We start from the raw sequence: 6,000 nt of genomic DNA, 5'->3' as shown, positions 1-6,000 counted from the left end.
GTGCAAGAGACAGCGCATGACTTCACAGGCTAGGTCTTTAATGGCATAGCAATTTCCACCTTGCTCTCTTGGACTGCTTGCTCCAGGGCAAGGGTCAGCAAACTAGGGCCCAGAGGCCAAATCCAGCCCACGTCCTACTTTTGTATGGCCTATGAGCTAAGAATGGTTTTTATATTTTATAAGGTGGTAAAAAAGAAAAAGAAGATGCAGCAGCAGCAACAACAGAGACTGGATGTGGTCCATGAGACCTAAAATATTTATATGTAGCCCTTTATCAAAAAGTTTGCCTGTTCTGGGGGATCCAATCACCTTGTTATGAGGACTTTCAGTCTTATGGAGAGGACAAGCTGGAGAGGAACTGAGGCTTCCTGCCAAGAGCCAGCACCAACTTTCTAGCCATGATTGAGCCACCTTGAAAGTTGTTTCCAACCCCAGTCAAGCCTTCAGAGGATTGCAGACTCAGCTGACATCAGTCTGCAACCTCATGAGAGCCTCTGAGCCAGAATTCTCCAGCCAGTTCTGAAAAACTGACCCACAGAAGCCATAAGAGGTATTAAATGATTCTTGTGTTTTCAATGACTAAGTTTTGGGGTAATCTGTTATGCAGCCATAGCAAATGGAACACATTATATTACATATTACCTAAAGTCTTCAAGTAAAATACACATTCACACATTCACTTCCTTTAATATTCTTTGGAGGTAAGCAGAAATTAGCACATGAAAACCTTCATCACCATGTTGTACCTGTTGATTTCTTTGCTTGGTGGTTTAGTGGCTTGCTTTGCAGTAGTTCTCCTATGACTTGAGATATGACATTCCAAGAAATATGTACAAATCAGATTATTTCTTTAGAATTCAGAAGCATAATCAGTTTCTTTGGCTGCAGCCTCTTCAATTTGCATTTGTTTTCTGCTGACATGCAACACTTTGATTATATCTAGCATTGTTACAATTATTAATTTGGGAGGAAAGTGAATTTAGAATTGCTGGTCATCAGTCTGTCAATTACTCCATCAATCAGTAATTTTTAAAGTCTTTATCATTTGCCTAGCATTGTGCAAGTACTGATTTTGAGATCTTAAAGGCCAAGACTGTTTATGATAATAATATAAGAAGTTACTAACGGAAATGCTGTCTGTGAACTGGGTATTCACGGGCAATAAAACTTACCCCCCCCCTCCAACAGATCTTCCAGTCTAGTGGGAGAGCTTATAGGTTTACATTTACCCCTTGTTTATCAACCCGTTGATTACTTATAGCTTTAGAGTGTTAAATGAATGAAAAGCAATAAGATGCCTTGAGACTCAAAACTATGCACTGGTATTACTTAACCCTTGAACTTTTTAAACTTTTACTCTCTTTTCTTAAAGTCAAGTCCCCAGAGGGGAGGGTAATTAGATCAAGGTCCAGAAGGACAAAAAGAGATAACATAATTGCAAACAACATCACTCTACTTTGAAAGAGCTATTTTGGTCTTTCACCTAAGATGACTTCTTTCTGCTGAAAGAGATTTGGCTGAAGTAACTGGCTTAGATGATGGCAGAAAAGTCAACCATGAAATACAAAAGATTCATAAAATTGTGAAATAACTCAATTTATGCAGCCATTATATAATCAATGGCAAAACAACAGAGGATCCAAAATAATTCTACTTCACTTTTGGAAAGCAATGAACTCTCTATCTTGCTGTCCCTACAGGTTTACAGTCCCAATTGTTCACTATTTTGCTTCAGAGATGACTTCAACTGGTTTTCATTTCTTGTGCACTAACCCATGGAAAGTGGTAAGAAAAGATGGTCAGAGGCATGCTATATGACAAAGATAGTCACTCCAGCCTTCAGAAATTTGCTCTAGGAAACTCATAAGAAAGATAAGCCCCATCATGGAAAGACTACAGGAGAATAAATGAGAATTACATGCTAACTTGCTTTTCAAGCAATGTGTGTCAATGGCAAAAAGCAAAAAGCTCTAAGGTTTGTTTCACTGATAAGAGGTCACAAAGAAGTCAAACATGAAAAAGATAGACATAGTCCTTGTCCTTGTCCTCAAGGCATCTAGAGTCTAGTGTGGGCAACAGAAAGGGCAAAGGAATTAATAATCCAGAGTAACTAAGGATTACTTGGGCATTCCTAGGAGGGGCTACTAAGTCCTTTTTGGCAAGTCAGAGAAGGTTTCCTGGAGGAAGAATTTCTTAAAGTTGGTATCTGAGGGATGAGAATGACCAGAGTATTCTTAATGGAGGAAACTATATGGGAAAAAGCTCAGAGGCAATGGAGAACACACATGGATTATTTAAGGTGAAGGGTTGGGAGCTAGTGATGGGGTCCTCTAAGTCTTGTAGAAGTTTGGGCTTTAGCATGAGGGCAGGAGAGTGATGTGATCAGATTTTCTTTTAAAAAAGATAACAATGGCTGAAGGAGAAGTGGGTGGGCAGTAGTGAAGTTGTTGTCATCCAGATGGCAGATAATGGTGGCCTGTGCTCCCGAACTGGCAGTGAGGATGGAGAGAATCAAAAGATAGTCAATAGATATTTAAGAGGAAGAGGAGAGGATTTGGTTACTGATGGATATGGGACATGAAGACAAAGGAGAAAAGGCTTCTGGCTTTGGCGACTAAGTGGACCAACTCACTGTGACAGGAGACACTGGAATAGAAGATTGATTGGGAGACGAGGAGAAGTGCTGGATTCCATGTGGAGACACGTTAAGTTTAAGGTGACTGGAGGACTTCAGGAGGAGTCTGGGCTTAGATGTTTGGGAATCATCAGTTTAGAAGAGGTACTGAGAGAAGATTTAAGACAGAATCCTGAAAGAGCCCCACACTGAAGAGAACAGAGATTTAGAGATGAAAGAGGAAAACCTGGGAGAGGATAGTATGGAAACCCAGGGACAAAAGCTTTCCAGAGGGAGGGAATGAACAATGTTGAAGACCATTTGAGAATCATGTAGAAGTATCAGACAAACTCATGTTGAGGGACATTCTGCCAAAGAACTGGTCCATACTTTTCAAAAATGTCAGTGCCAGGAAATAAAAAGAAAGACTTAGAGACTATTCCAGATTAAAGGAGATTAACAAAACATGACAACTGGGAATGCAATCCATGATCTGGGGTTTTCTTTTGCTATATCTTTTGCCATTTTTAATGGTTGCATAATAGTTCAGATAATTATTTTCATTGTTTGTCATTTCCTGATAAACATGAAAGTAACAAAGTCATTCCAGCTTTCTCTAAATCATATATCATGTAACCTTTGGAAGAATGCTTTATGAGATACACTCAATTAAAAAAGTAAAAATCAAAACTATGCCCTTTGATTTTACCAAAGCAAAAAGCTGGAAGAGAAAATGTAATTTACAGTTGCTGTGTTAGGTATGCCTTAATGTGAAGAAAAGTTCATTTTATTTCAAATTATATCCTTAAATTTGCCTTCAAAGGATCACTAGTCCCCCACAGGGTCTTAAGCTCACAGTGTCTAGGATGTTGTAAGATATTTAAATGTGAAGATATTCATCCCAAATGCATCCAAGAAGGTGATGAAATGGGACAATAACTCCTTCCTGTGGTCCTGAAATTCTGGGAGCTGTACACAGCTACCTCCTATGTAACATATTAAAATACTTTTGTTAACTTCTCTCTACTTTTTATGCTGTTTTTTTCCTAGAGACATTTTTAAATGTTTAAATATTTTTTCATTAGACGAATACATCAGTGAACTTCCCCGGTAGCTGCCCAAACTAGCAGTGGCTCTGCAGCACAAATACTTTTCAAAGCAGAAACGCCATTGGCAGGGGATATGCCCTCAGTCAAGATGGCTGCGGCTGCCTTCCGGGGCCCTTGGCTGCCAGTAGCAAAGATGGTCCCTGCGGATTTTTCTTTCTTTTTTTTTTTTTTTTAACCCGCGTCTTCTTTCAAACCTCGCTTTTCCCATAACAAAGCACTTCCGGGTTCCGGGCCGTCACCTTTGTGGGTCGGTGAGTGCAACTGGGGCCCATAGACTTTTGTCAGCCCGTTTTTTTTCCGTTCAGTCAGTAGTGGGCTGGAAGGGGCCGGGGCAGGGGGCTCTCACCAGCGCTTCTGGTCGTTCCTTCGCAATTGAAAACCATGGCGGTTTTCCCTGACACACCCCCGTCCCGTCCCAGGTCCAACGCGGGCCTCTGCGGCTTCCGCTTTAGGAAATTTCCAGAATATGCAGGTAGTGGAACTGGATAGGCTACTGTTCACGTTTGTTTTTGTTTTTGTTTTTGTTTTTTTTAAACAACTTTCCTGAGATTAATTCACATACCCATTTAAAGGGTAAAATTCAGTGGTCAGTATATTCGCAGAATTGTGCATCCATCACCACAATCTCAATTTAGAACATTTTAATCACCTTAAAAAAAGAAGCTCTGTACCCGTTAGGATCACTCCTCTCCCTTACCTTCCCCCCTAACTCTCCAGCCCCTGGCAACCACTAAGCTACTTTATGTCTCTATAGATTTGCCTTTTCTGGATATTTCATAGAAATGGGATCATACTATATGTTGGCATTTGTGATTGCTCTTTTCACTTAGCATATTCATCCACATTATAATGTGTTATCAGTATTTCATTCCTGTTTATTGTTGAAAAATGTTCCGTGGTATGGCTATTCTACATTTTGTTTTTGCATCAGTTGATAGACATTTGGGTTAGATTTTTTTCACGTTTTGCCTATGAACTTTTTGCTATGAACCTTGTGTACAAGTTTTTGTGTGGGCAGATGTTTTCATTTCTCTTGGGTATATACATAAGAATGCAATGGTAGGGGCCATATGGTAACTTTATGTTTAAGATTTTCAGGAAATGCCAAACTTTCCAAAGTAGCTGCATCATTTTACAATCCTACCAGCAATGTTTGAGGTTTCCAGTTTCTCCACAACCTCATCAATGCTTTTTGTTGTTTGTCTTTTGGTTATAACCAGCCATCCTAATGGATGTAAAGTGGTATCTTGTGGTTTTGATTTGCATTTCCTTAGTAACTAATGATGTTGAACATCTTTTCATGTGCATATTGGGGGCCCATGTTTAAACTGTATCATTTGTCTTTTTATTATTGTTTTGTATTCTGAGTTTATATAGTCTACATATAAGTCCCTTGTCAGATACATGATTTACAAATATTTTCTCCCAGTATGTATCCTTTGCAGGACAAATGGTTTTAATTTTGATGAAGTCCAATTTATCCATTTTTTTTTTTTGTTACTCTTGCTTTTATTGTTATACCTAAGAAACCATTGCCAAATCCAAGTCACTTAGATACACTCCTATATTTTCTTCTAAGATTTTGTAGTATTAGCCCTTAGTCTATGAGTGTACATTTTGAGTTAATTTTTGTATATGGTTGAGGTAGAGCTCCAACTTCATTCTTTTCCATGTGGATATCCAGGTGTCCCAGCATCATTTGTTGAAAAGACTATTCTTTCTCCATTGAATTGGTTTGGTACCTGTTAACCTAGAAATTGTAAACCAAGCTGCAAGGCAATAAAGGCATTTATTTGGGGTCTTAGAGTTGCAATTTGGGGAGCATGGATTCAAGCAGCAACACAAATTTGTCCCCATCTTGGTGTTTCCAGGCAAGGTTTTTTGTTTGTTTGTTTTGTTTTAGAAAAAGTAAACATACCTTTATTTGATAGATAATTGTGTGGAAATTCTGATCATCCTCAAATTCTGCTGATAAACTGGGTCCATATCCAGAGGTTTTCTTCAAGTTTGTTGTTAAAGTAAGGGCTGGTGAAAGCATCAAAATACAGATCAGGCAGAAGAGTAGGAACTGATAACATAGTGCTTTGAAAATGATTAATTCCCCGAAATGCCATCTGGAAAGGCTTCCAAAGCAGGCTCAAAGAGTAGTGGTTGAACTGTCAAAATCAGTTATGTGAGAAACATGGGGATGAGAGAGTTGTTGTCTTCTTGCTTTTCTATCCTAGAGGGCCCCTTTTTATTAGTGACTTCAGGCTTCTCTTCACGAATCCATTTCTG

At 39.0% G+C, this 6,000-nt stretch overlaps 1 protein-coding gene across 6 annotated transcripts in view; it reads left to right on the top strand.

Moving 5' to 3' along the window:
- The first annotated feature begins 3,917 nt into the window (after positions 1-3,917).
- The window catches only part of SHLD1 (shieldin complex subunit 1), an 84,024-nt gene continuing 81,941 nt past the window's right edge, over positions 3,918-6,000 (top strand). For 5 of the 6 annotated variants that reach the window (XR_005213051.1, XM_037811411.1, XM_037811417.1 and 2 more), the window contains exon 1: positions 3,918-3,974. The gene's annotated coding sequence lies outside the window, so the exon portion shown is untranslated. The remainder of the gene's footprint in view (positions 3,975-6,000) is intronic. The other variant, XM_037811413.1, reaches the window with a different exon arrangement.

The sequence above is a fragment of the Choloepus didactylus genome, chromosome 19 (assembly GCF_015220235.1).
Source record: "Choloepus didactylus isolate mChoDid1 chromosome 19, mChoDid1.pri, whole genome shotgun sequence".
Taxonomy (NCBI): Eukaryota; Metazoa; Chordata; class Mammalia; order Pilosa; family Megalonychidae; genus Choloepus; species Choloepus didactylus.
This window is presented reverse-complemented; position numbering and strand designations above follow the sequence as displayed.